A 14,062-nucleotide genomic window follows, 5' to 3' on the forward strand; every position below is an offset into this window, starting at 1 on the left:
ATAATCATGTCTTGGATGATGTCAGTGACCCAAAGTAAATACTAATATGGTAGAGTGCCCTAAGGTGGGAAGTTCAGAGTGAATGCACTGAATACATAAGCAAGCTTCTCTGCCATCCAATGAGAGAGCCCTCCAGGAAATTTCCCTTCCCCACATTACTTTGACAAAGCAGCTGACTGGTTCACTGATAGGATTCCTCGCTTGAAGTCCGTGTTACTGTTTGGAAATTGCCAACTATGTGCCTTACTGATAGGAAAAAAACAAAAACAAAAACAAAAAAACTTGAGGAGAGAAGGAACAGGCAAGTCTGAAGATGTGGCAGAGTTGAGAACTGCTAATTTAGCAGTGTGAGAAGAATTAGGCTCCTGGTCTTAGAGACTATTTGGATATTTACAGACTTTGGTGTGTACTCAACAGCAACTGGGTCCTAGCTCCTCACTAGACAATAGAGAATGCCCTTATGTGGCACTCAACTAAGTAAATCTCTGTGATAGTTAAGGAGAATTAAAGGGGGTCATGTGGATGTTCACAAAACAAAATGATACAAAACATCCAGTTTCCAGTTTAGAGGGGAGATTGGAACACTAAGGAAGATACTTTAATCCAATTCCTAAACTACCTATCTGGTAGGTATGCATCTTCAGATGCAGTAGCAACCTGTGTCTTCCCTAGAGGACATCTATAAAAATCTGTACTATAACAGCTGGAACAAATCAAATGGAATCCAAAATGTACTGACAATGAATTCTAGAGACCACCATTATAATGGGGAATATAATGGGGAATATATGAGAACTCACTTCTTTAGGAAGAAACAGAATAATCCTATAATACTAACTGATCTGTGGTATAAAAAACATTATTTTAACTACATTTCTACATCTGTACAGTGTAACAAAGGATTTAAAGTCATTTACACAAATAAAAAGCAAGATATATGTAAGCAATGATTTGCCAACATGAGAAAATATTCTGGGAAGCCAAATTAAATATTCCAAAAGATGTAATACTTATGAAAACTGATCAGTCAAAGGCAGTGAATTTGGCCTTAGAAGATATACACACTGAAGTTAAATGCTTCCATCAACACATTGTAAAAAGGTTCAAATGATGGTGGATAAAAGGAGAAAAAAAGTAACTGAGTTGGTAAAAGAAATAAAAAAGGTCTATGAAGCTGTATGGTCATCATTAAGATATTTAGTAGAGGGAATTCTCTACACAGCAGCTGGTGGCCTGTGATGTGTTCCTCTCTGATTATCAAGGGAACATTTTCTGGGAAAGGAAAAAAAAGATGTCCCCATCTAATCTTCTTGTAAACATGCTGATAACTGACTTCCTTAGGCTAAAGATACTTGCTAGCAGGAGTGCTCCTAACTGTGGAATTCTCTTAGCAAGACTGTTCCCAAAATCTATAGATTTATAAGGCATGGCTCCTGGGAAAATATCACATAAACCCTTTACCAATCTAAATGCAAAATGGATGTTTCATAACTTAAACAACCCCTCTCTTACTATGTGAGGTCATTGACAAACCTCATTTAAATTCCTCACCTATTACTGGACAGAGAAGGTGTCCAATGCAGAAAAGAAGGGTCAAGGTAGCCACAAATGACGGACTAGATTTTTCTCTGATTTTCCTGTGTCTTTTGACTATTTATATCCTTGACATATTAGTAAATTTGGATAAGACGGTCTATTTATACAAGTCTACTTTGACAGTGTAATCTTTTCTGTTAGTATCGGTATACTAACATTTGTATCTAAGTTGGAAGAAGAGAATATGACTGTTTACACATATTTGCTTATATTAAAAAATGGAAGTATAAACTATAAATTTTGTTAATGGTAATCCATAGAGAGAGTAACGTTATAGGGTAGAGGGAAATTGAAAAGAAACCAGACCTTTCTGGGTATATCGTAATTTGTAAATTTGAATTTGGAAACTCACAAATATATTTTTTTAATATTTTATTTATTTATTTGACAGAGAGAGAGATTACAAGTAGGCAGAGAGGCAGGCAGAGAGAAAGAGGGGGAAGCAGGCTCCCTGCCGAGCAGAGAGCCCGATGTGGGGCTGGATCCCAGGACCCTGAGATCATGACCTGAGTCGAAGGCAGAGGCCCAACCCACTGAGCCACCCAGGTGCCCCGGAAACTCACAAATATTTTAAATTACTTTTAAAATTCCCCAGAAGTGAAAAGGGGATGAAACCAATGAACCTGTGTATTGAGTTTGGTGGCATAATACAATGACAGAAACTATTTTTAACTGACTTTAAAGACAGAAATTTGCTATATTTCCTTGGTGGGTTATACTCTAAGGTCAAAAACAATAGCAAAAACAAAAATAATACACCCTTTAAACTCTTTTCAGTAATCATAGTGTTTCTGACAGTATTACTTTATTCAGAGTCTATGGTGCATAAGGTTGGAAAGAGCAAATGAGAAATTATTTTGAAATCACTGAAAACCTATTTGCGTTAGAAGGGAAACAAATATTAAGTAGGTAGTATCAATACAGAGTCATGATGTATTTGCTCTTTAAAAGGCCTAGAGGGAGGGCAGTTGGGTGGTTCAGTCAGTTAACCACCTGCCTTTCGCTCAGATCATGACCGCAGGGTCCTGGGATTGAGCCCCACATCAGCCTCTCTGCTCAGAGGGAGCCTGCTTCTCCCTCTCCCTGCTGCTCCCCCTGCTTGTACTCTCCCTCTCCTTCTCTCTGTCAAATAAATAAATAAATAAAATCTTAAAAAAAAAAAAAAAAGCCTAGAGGGATGCCCAGGTAGCGGCTCAGTCAGCTAAGCATCTGCCTTTGGCTCAGATCACGATCCCAGAGTCCTGTGACTGAGCCCCAATCTGGGCTCCTGCTCAGTGAGGAGTCTGCTTGCAAGATTCCCTCTTCCTTTGCAACTCCCCACTGTTCGTGCTCGCTCTCTCAAATAAACGAATTAATTAATTAATTAATTAAACAAACAAACAAACAAATAAAGGGGCCTAGAAAAGGGATGACTTGGTGGTTCAGTTATCTAAGCCTCTGTCTTCAGCTCAGGTCATGACCCCAGCCAGGGTCCTAGGATCAAGCCCTGCTTCAGGCTCCCTGCTGAGCAGGGAGCCTGCTTCTCCTTTTCCCCCTGACATCCTCCCCCACCCCCCACCAGGCCACACCAAGCTCTCTGTCTCTTTCAAATAAATAAGTAAATAAATAAATATTTTAAAAAATAAAGTAAAAGGCCTAGAAGAAAATACCCAACCATTAGCAACTGGCACTCCTAATGTCCAAATAAGTGGTCTGTGAATATCATTTGCCACTAAGAGAAGCCAAGACTTACTAGAGAAATGGCTAGCTCTATGTCTATATCAGGCAATGTGCAAGATGAACCCGGAGCATCTTGCCATACCAGAAAGCAAATAAGCTATTAAAGACCACTAATTAAAGTATTGTCATAAGATTTAAAAGCGAAGATGGAAAACACTAACCATTAATGAGAAATCTGCAATGGATAGATACACTATTTTTAAATCCGTGAGTTCAGACAGATTTTTTAAAATTTCAGTTTAATTAACATACAGTGTTATCTTAGTTTCAGGTGTACAATATAGTGTTTCGACAATTCTATTCATTATTCAGTGCTCCTCAAGGTAAGTATACTCTTAATCCCTTTTACCCATTTCACTCTCCCACCATCTCCCCTCTGGTAACCAAGTTTGTTCTCCAAAGTCAAGAGTCTATTTTTCAGTCTGTCTCTTTTTTAATTTGTTCATTTGTTTTGTTTCTTAAATTTCACATAAGAAAAAAAATCCACATGAGTGAAATCATACGGTATTTGTCTTTCTCCAACTGACTTATGTCACTTAGCATAATACTCTCTAGATCCATCCATGCTATTAAAAATGGCAAGATTTCATTCTTTTTCATGGGCTTAGTAATATTATATATATATATATATATATATATATATATATATATATATATATAAAACATCTTCTTTGTCTATTCATCTATGGATGGACACTTGGGCTGCTTCCATAAATTGACTATTATAAATAATGCTACAATAAACATAGGGATGAATATATCTTTTTGAATTAGTATTTTCATATACTTTGGGTAAATACCCAATAGTGGAATCACTAGATCATAATGGTAATTCTATTTTTAATTTTTTGAGGAAACTATGCTGTTTTCCACAGTGGTGCACTCAGTTTCCATTCCCACCAACAGTGCACAAGGTACCTTTTGCTCCATGTCCTCAACAACACTTGTTTCTTTTAGTCATTCTGACAGATAAACAGTGATATCTCCTTGTTGTTTTGATTTGCATTTCCCTGATGATGAGTGATGCGGATCATCGTTTCGGGTATCTTTAAGCCATCTGTAATGCCTTCTTTGAAGAAATATCTGTTTGTGTCACTGGCCCATTTTTAATTGGATTATTTGGGTTTTTTGGTGTTGAGTTCTTTACATATTTTGGAAACTATTGATAAGTCATTTGCAAGTCTCTTGTCTCATTCCATGGGTTATCTTTTAGATTTCTTGTTGTTCTACTATGTAGAAGCTTTTTTTTTTCATTTTATTTATTTTTTTCAGCGTAACAGTATTCATTGTTTTTGCACAACACCCAGTGCTCCATGCAAAACGTGCCCTCCCCATTACCCACCACCTGTTCCCCCAACCTCCCACCCCTGACCCTTCAAAACCCTCAGGTTCTTTTTCAGAGTCCATAGTCTCTTATGGTTCGCCTCCCCTCCCCAATGTCCATAGCCCCCTCCCTCTCTCCCAATCCCACCTCCCCCCAGCAACCCCCAGTTTGTTTTGTGAGATTAAGAGTCATTTATGGTTTGTCTCCCTCCCAATCCCATCTTGTTTCATTTATTCTTCTCCTATCCCCCTAACCCCCCATGTTGCTTCTCCATGTCCTCATATCAGGGAGATCATATGATAGTTGTCTTTCTCCGATTGACTTATTTCACTAAGCATGATACGCTCTAGTTCCATCCACGTCGTCACAAATGGCAAGATTTCATTTCTTTTGATGGCTGCATAGTATTCCATTGTGTATATATACCACCTCTTCTTTATCCATTCATCTGTTGATGGACATCTAGGTTCTTTCCATAGTTTGGCTATTGTAGACATTGCTGCTATAAACATTCGGGTACAGGTGCCCCTTCGGATCACTATGTTTGTATCTTTAGGGTAAATACCCAGTAGTGCAATTGCTGGGTCATAGGGTAGTTCTATTTTCAACATTTTGAGGAACCTCCATGCTGTTTTCCAGAGTGGTTGCACCAGCTTGCATTCCCACCAACAGTGGAGGAGGGTTCCCCTTTCTCCGCATCCTCGCCAGCAGAAAATTATAAAGTACTCATGAAAGAAATTGAGGAAGACACAAAGAAATGGAAAAATGTTCCATGCTCCTGGATTGGAAGAATAAATATTGTGAAAATGTCCATGCTACCTAAAGCAATCTACACATGCAATCCCTATCAAAATACCATCCATTTTTTTCAAAGAAATGGAACAAATAATCCTAAAATTTATATGGAACCAGAAAAGACCTCGAATAGCCAAAGGAATATTGAAAAAGAAAGCCAAAGTTGGTGGCATCACAATTCCGGACTTCAAGCTCTATTACAAAGCTGTCATCATCAAGACAACATGGTAGTGGCACAAAAACAGACACATAGATCAGTGGAACAGAATAGAAAGCCCAGAAATCGACCCTCAACTCTATGGTCAATTAATCTTCGACAAAGCAGGAAAGAATGTCCAATGGAAAAAAGTCATTTTAAATTATCTTAAAATGTGGTTTGTCATTTTAAGACCTGTGACACTCACAGTCATTTCATATGCAAAAATAAGCTGTCTTTAGATAAAGATGGCCTAGAAGATGACAGAGCAAGAAAACACTAATATAAATGAAAGTTGAAACCTGATGACACAGTGTGATTATCAACCTCTACCTCAAACTGCAGAAAGTGAGTCTGTCATACCTTTTACTGTTTAAGCTGATTTGAGCTAAACTTACTTTTACTTGTAAACCAAAGCTTCTTAATTTATAGATTAGATAGGGAGCTATATATTGTGAAAATGAACCACTTCCAATGAATAAATTTACAATTTGAGGCTCTATATATGCAAGTTCTAGCGATCTACTATTTACCTATCTATCCATCCATCCATAATCTGTTTTTTTTCCAAGTTATAAATAAAATCAAATTGAAGAGTAAAGTAGCAAGCCATCTTTCTTTCCTTAGTTTTTAAGCTGCACTGGAGACATGTTTAAATGTGAAGTTTCCCTCTAAATCTTCTGCAGTCATTAATCATTGAAAATATTTTGGATATTGTCTAATAACCCAAAAGATAATACTGTGAAAAACCAGTGTTTAGAACTGGTTTCTGTAAACACTCTAAATTGATGGATCTTGAACATTTGTGACTAGATCCACAAGAACAAAACTCTTGAAACAATGTATACACATAATAAATGAGGCAGTCTGATATTTCAGTTCTATTTAATTATCTGTATGTTACAAACCACTATATAGATTCCACAATCCCTCCCTAACAGATTTGCAGCCTGCACTTTGAAAACATTGAGATACCACCTGACACCAGTTAGAATGGCCAAAATTAGCAAGACAGGAAACAACGTGTGTTGGAGAGGATGTGGAGAAAAGGGAACCCTCTTATACTGTTGGTGGGAATGCAAGTTAGTGCAGCCACTTTGGAGAACAGTGTGGAGATTCCTGAAGAAATTAAGAATAGAGCTCCCCTATGACCCTGCAATTGCACTGCTGGGTATTTACCCCAAAGATACAGATGTAGTGAAAAGAAGGGCCATCTGTACCCCAATGTTTATTGCAGCAATGGGCACGGTCGCCAAACTGTGGAAAGAACCAAGATGTCCTTCAATGGATGAATGGATAAGGAAGATGTGGTCCATATACACAATGGAGTATTATGCCTCCATCAGAAAGGATGAATACCCAACTTTTGTAGCAACATGGACGGGACTGGAAGAGATTATGCCGAGCGAAATAAGTCAAGCAGAGGGAGTCAAGTATCATATGGTCTCACTTATTTGTGGAGCATAACAAATAACATGGAGGACATGGGCAGATGGAGAGGAGAGGGAGTAGAGGGAAACTGGAAGGGGAGATGAACCATGAGAGACTATGGACTCTGAAAAACAACCAGAGGGTTTTGAAGGGGCCGGGGGGTGGGAGGTTGAGAAACCAGGTGGTGGGTAATAGGGAGGGCACGTACTGCATGGAGCACTGGGTATGATGCCAAAACAATGAACACTGTTTATGCTGTAAAGAAACAACAACAACAAAAACAAAGTGACATCAGTTAAAAAAAAAAAAAAAAAAAAAAAGAAAAGTCATTGATATAAATTACTTATTTTTGAAAGCAGATGGTCCTCTCAGGAGAAAAAGATACACTGTCACCATTGCAGACAGTAAAATATTAAGGACAGGAAAGCAGACATTCACCATCTTTAGGTTTTCTACACAAGTAGTCTACAAGATTACTTAGAATAAATTACTGTAGATAACTTCTGTTTCTGGTATGTAGATAAAAGGCTATTATAGTTATTGCAAGTTCCTCAAGGGTGTGATTTGGTTGCCAAAGTTTTCAGATCTTCTAAAGTTTGTCTTTTTTTTTTTTTTTTTAAAGATTTTTTATTTATTTATTTGACAGAGAGAGATCACAAGTAGACAGAGAGGCGGGCAGAGAGAGAGAGAGAGAGAGGGAAGCAGGCTCCCCGCCAAGCGGAGAGCCCGATGCGGGACTCGATCCCAGGACCCTGAGATCATGACCTGAGCCGAAGGCAGCGGCTTAACCCACTGAGCCACCCAGGCGCCCCTAAAGTTTGTCTTTTGATCTTTGACAAAAACCATGTTAGTAAAAGCATTTAGTATAGAAGCAGCCTTGGTCATCTGCCTCTCTAATGTTCTCCTACACTATGATTCATTCCCTAATCATGACAAATCCTAAGAGATCTGCCTTCACATTAGCCACTAGCCCACTACCCAAATATACCTGTTGCAATGATAAATTTTCAGGTGTGACACTGCTGCAATAAATAATATGCTACAGGGGCCTGTGGAAAAATGTGTTTCTCTTGGCAAGTAGCTTATTCATAAGAAGTGGCTTGAACATTCATCTTCTCTGTGAGTGTACCACGTAAGATGAGATTTGTACAGATACCTCTCACTTTTCATAGATTAATACTTTCTTGTTTCCTATATTCCTTACACATGTATACTCTTAGCTCTAGTAATAACTCTTTTTACTATTCCTTATATGAAAAATGGTAGTTGGTGATAAAGGGCTTCTGATTGTCAGTTTAAAAATTTGCTCTATAAGAACAAAATTAGTGTAAGAAATGATCAGATAGTGCCCAGGAATGATGATTTAACAACAAATATGCTGTCCATATAAATCTTCAATTAGAAGATTCATTATGTAGATACACTCATCTTAAAATGTAAATGCTACCTCTTGGACTTAAGTCCAAAAATCCATTAAGTATAAATTAACCTAATTAAGTCACTGAGTCAATACCTAGTAAAATCAGCACTTACAGAGTAAAACTGTTGATTGTGACGATGACTAAAGGACAAGTGGAGGTGGGTAAAGAGTACTGGGAGGGACAGACACATGGGACAGACAGAAGGAAGTGGGAGGCCCCTCATGTTTAGAAATCAGAAGCAGCAGCAGAAGTGGCTACAGAAATTCTGAAAGAAATTCTACTTAGAAATCAATGCCTACTGGCTATGTACAATACAAATACTATTTTAGTGTAAGCATAGCTGAAACTAGAATAAATTAGTAAGACATGGCTCCTTTCTTTTTTGTCTACTGTCTATTACATGTAGGACACAAAGGTGGCCTGTGTAACAGGAAAAAAAATCTTTGTTGCAAGTAAGTCTGAGTTGTGATCTAGGGAAAAATAAGAACTCTTCAATTTCCTAAGTATGTGCTCATTTTCCCAGTCAAAACTAACAATCCCTGCATCTCCAGTCTATGTTTCAACAAGAATAAGAAGGTAAGACAAAGATGAAGAGCTAGGAGGAGAAAAAGGTTAATGTATGGATGTGTTTCCACCTCCTTTCCTTCCCTCATTAAAACCAATATAAAAAAGGAAAATACTCCAAGATTTTCCCTACACATGAAATTTTGAAATATGTCTTTTAAAATTATTAAATTCAATAAACTCTCACTGAATGCCCACTGCACACTGGGCTCTGTGTGCATAGACATAGGTCCTTCAGAATTAACAGAGACATACAGATAAATAATTACAATGCAATGTACTTTAGCCTGGGTTCCCCTAAAGAGCTGACTGAAAATGGGCTATGTGCCAGTCATTAAATTTGGAATGCAATGCTAAAGAATCAGAAGAGGGATCTTGGAAAATTAAATTGGATAAACCTATATAAGGTTACGTTTTGAGGAGATCAATACTGTAGGCAACTGAAGCTTAGGCACTGAAGACCTTTGAGAAACTGCATGGAATGCATCTCAGAATCATCTGCCCAGAGGATAGAAGACAGGAGTATTTATCCACCAATCCCTATCCCCCATTTCACAAGAACGTTAACTCCCTGAACTTGCATATCTGCACATATATCAGAATAGCTGAGCTGATTTCCACAGGTGTCACATGTAACTGAAGTGTCAGAAAAGAACAAAGGCAGAAAACAAGAGATATGCAGTATAACAGAGGTAAGGTTCTATGAAAGAGTGCAATGGGTGGAAACTTTAAAAAGATGGCCTGAAAAAATGGGAGTTGAAACACAAAAACTATCCAACACAGTCCACTCCTTGCAGCATTCGGAGCCACACGTTCCATATCAAGGCCAATCTACCACATAGTCTTCAAGGTAGCAGCTAGCCACGATTAAGACAGTGCAAATTGTTTAGTGGAATAAGCTACAGTATCCACTGTTTCAACTGATTTCACATCTATAATTGATATCATCTCGCTCCTCTACCACAAATTCTACTTTTCCCTCATACTTGGCCAGATTCTTCAGCAAGTCCAGCCTTGCTGGAATAATAATAAATTATCTAGACTTCCATCCTCAAAGATCAGTGTCCTTAGTTGCTTTACTCTGTCAGACTGCTGCTGCTACAGTTGCCCATTTCAGGTTATTATTTGACATTGAAGCAAGAAATGCTCCAATGGATTGCCTAAGAAATATGTACTTCATCCTGTCTGCATTAAAGCTGTAATTCCAGCTCTTCATGATAGCCAGGGTCATAGCCCCTTACAATATTATGCATTTATTTGCCTGATGAACTCCTGCCACAAGGAACCATGACTAGATAGTTTTCATAGGTTCAGGTTCACTGGAACACTTACTGGGTCCTACTGTGGAAGCCTTCCTACTTTACCTTTAATCCAGAAGAGCCCATAGTTGCATCATGGTGACAGTTGTTGCCAATTTCCAACTTCAGTTTTTTTGGATCATTGGTTCAGGGTAAATACTATATGCTAGGGAAAAGCAGTCCAACCTTACAGGAAGCTTAGTTAGTTAACATGTTATAAGCCATTTCATCTTTCTATTAGTTTGGCTGCTTTCAGGTAATGCAGTATATGGTAAGACCCATAGCTACTATAGGAACATTCCTATTTTCATATCTCCTCTATCATAAAATTGGTTCCCTGGTCTCGGTGATATGATACAGGATCCCATGTCAGGAAATCAGGCATCCTGTAAACTTTCTGAATGGTGGTTCTGGAAGATGTGGTAGGCATAGAAAGCAGATCCAAGTTTACAGTAGATGCTGATCACAGCATAAATGATTTATTTTTTTTCAAACGGGAGTCCCATATACTCAACTTACTATCAAGTGGCTGGCAAGTCTCCTCAAGAAATGGTACTGTGTTAAGGTCTTGGTATTAGTCTGGGCTGCTGAGATTTGGGGAATTAAAGAATAAGTCACTAGTTCAACATGGTGATAAGGAATACATGCTATTGCACCCATACATAGCCCCCATCCCTATCAATGTTGTCCTTCTACTCATGAATGCATTATGTAAACTCTAGAGTAGCTGAGGACAGAGGCTAGCTGATATCCACTGGATAAATCACTGTGTCTACTTGGTTGTTCAGGGCTTCCTCCATAGTGTCTCTGCTCTGGTAGGAATTAATGTGAAACATAAAGATCCTCATGCCTTGTGCCCATTACCATAAATCCATCCACATACCTCTTTCCCAAACTTCCTTGCCTCCCAACTTCAAATCTTATCCTCACCAACTAGCCAAACCATTTGCAGGGGTCCTTAAATATATGTACTTAAGGACATTTCTCCACAACACAAGTAAATGACAAAGTAGACTGCTCCCACGACTGCTCACTAGAAGGCTCTCCCTTCATCACTGTCATCTGGGGCCTTCCCTGAATGGATCTGTAGTATGCGAACACTTCACTTTCAGCTAGTACCAACATATCAAAATAACACATTAGGTTTGTCTTTTCCCCTCTTCTGTTATTTAGTTGTGGGAATTTTCCCATGAAGCCATGAGTGTAAGTTGAGGGGAAGACATCCATGCAATAGAAGTAGGTGACATAGGGTTCTGGGACATCTATTCATGCAATTTATTTTGTGCCCTCTGGACCTTGTCAGACTGGATCTTGAAAGTAGTACCTCCATCATATGATGGACAGTTGTTGTGCCCTCTTGACCTTATGACTTGGTAGATTTGATAATACCTACTTCATGATAGATAGCTCTGGTCATAGTCACTTGTATCTTTCATGGTCAGGTATTCATCCTTTACTAGAAGCCAAGGACGTGGCAGAAACTTCTTTTCAATTATTCAATATTTGAAATTATTCTTAGCTAAGAAGGCATGGCCCTGCTCTAGAAGCCTAAAGCGTCTGTACTATCTCTCTCCTGTTGGGACTTTCCAGAGACTCTATCCCATATCCTTATTCACCACAGAAACTAGCATTATCAGATATACTGGGTGACAGTGTCAACTGCACCATGGCCCAAACTACTGCAATACCCTCTCTTGCTCCTGGGAATGATCTCAGGGAGGGGAGTGGACCTATTGGACTTACTACGAGATGTTTGTAGCCAAGATTCCTTTGATCACTTGGTTTCCATGTGTCCCATTCAAACAGAGGGCCATAATAGCAATTCAGTCCCTTATCATCAGCATCAACTCCGTCACTAAATTTACTGTATTCAGCAATCCCAAACATTTTAGTAGTTACCTTTCTTAAGGCTAGAGTTATTTTGGGTGTGAGTTAGGGGACAATTTATCATATATTCTTAGGGTAACATTTCTGGTTATTAAGGGACCCAGTTTCTCTTTCAGTCAACAGGCTCTGGGTTTGAAAACTGGATTAGATCTATGAAAAGGGTGACAAACCAAAATGATCTAAAAGCTGAAAATAGCCTACTGCTCACCAGCTCTCAATTTCTTTTCTGGTTTACTAGTCAAGATTGCTAGCTACCCATACCATTCTTAGGTACACCTTGGAGTATTAGGTAAAGTCATGGATATCTGATGTTAATGCACTCTGACGGCCACTCCAACCTTGCTGCTCATTACAGTAATTACATTCACATGGCTTCTGTTAATTAGTGTCTCTATAGGAATCTGATATTCTGGAAATTTATCATACCAGTCAACACTAGATTTCCCAGTTCTATGGCAACACTGCCTATTTAGTCCTGGGCTACAGAGACTACCTATAGTTACCCAGGCCACAACTGAGTTTCTAAAGAATGACAGTGTTCCCCTCTACAGTCTCCCTTATATCCATTCTCCTTGAGGTAAACACAGTCAGATGGTGGGTGCTCTTGTCTCATATAACATTATACATTTATAGTCTAACATCATAACATTATCAGCTCTCCAAGCCTTTGACCTTTCTTCAATACTCCACCAAGGCAATTTTAGTATTTCTGCTTCATGTACTTATATAAGTCACCATTTTATCAAATTTCAAGAAATACCTTGGCAGCATATTAAGACAAGTTTCAGGTGTCCTTGTCAAGATGTCAAGCACCAAGTTTAACATCCCATGTCAATAAACTTTTTCCTTTTCTAGCCACAGATACGGACTTTCCTAGAAACATATGTGCTCCCCTTATTCCAGGTCCTATATCCTTTCAGTGTGCACAATACTGCTCACCACATATACTAATTATTTCCACCACCTTTTGGGAAGTGCTGCAATGTGAACTTCCCAGGCACTACAGTGCAAGATTTTATCAGGATACTCAAATGGTGTGTAATTTAAAACTAATGAATTGTTTCTTCCTGGAATTTTCCATTTAATATTTCTGGACCACAGTTGACAACAGATAACTGAAACCTCTGAAAGCAAAACTGCAGATAACGGGTGGGGGGACTACTGTATTTCCACCTGGACTGTGACTTACAATCTACTGGAGCTCTGAAGAGCCATGAGAAAACACCTAAATAAATGCATGCACTGTGTCATCTATTTAGGTGGTGAGAAGCGAGGATGTGCATGATACTGTAGTGAACAATTCAGAACACAGCAAGGAAATGCATTTATACATATATTGAACAAAGGAATGATTATTCTTTTGTGGTCCTGAAGTTGAAAAGCAAATTTGAAATAGTGATTACAAACACCACTCCCAAATACTAATTTTCTATAGGGTGCACTGTTTATATGGTAATAATGGACAAATTTTCCAAAACTCTGTGGTTGAACTGCATACTCCTTTCAGAAGAAAACGGTTATATAAGATGCTTTTGCTTCCTTGGTATTGGAAGAGGGAAAATATTTCTTACCTAGATGAGAAAAACCTGAGAGGTTCTAAAGACACCAAAACAGATAAAAAGAGGATCTCTACTGGGGTTTAGAAAGTTTACAAACCACAACATTCAAATTCAATATTTTTATGGTTATATCTAAAATATTTGTGCTTTACTTTCTCCCATATTATAAACAATTTGCTTTATATCTGAACCTGTGATTCAGAATGACTGATTCACTTTTCAACTTAGGACACACTAAATACCTCTTTTTGTGGATAGTTTTATATATGTTT

This window comes from Meles meles, chromosome 2 (genome assembly GCF_922984935.1).
Source record: "Meles meles chromosome 2, mMelMel3.1 paternal haplotype, whole genome shotgun sequence".
NCBI lineage: Eukaryota > Metazoa > Chordata > Mammalia > Carnivora > Mustelidae > Meles > Meles meles.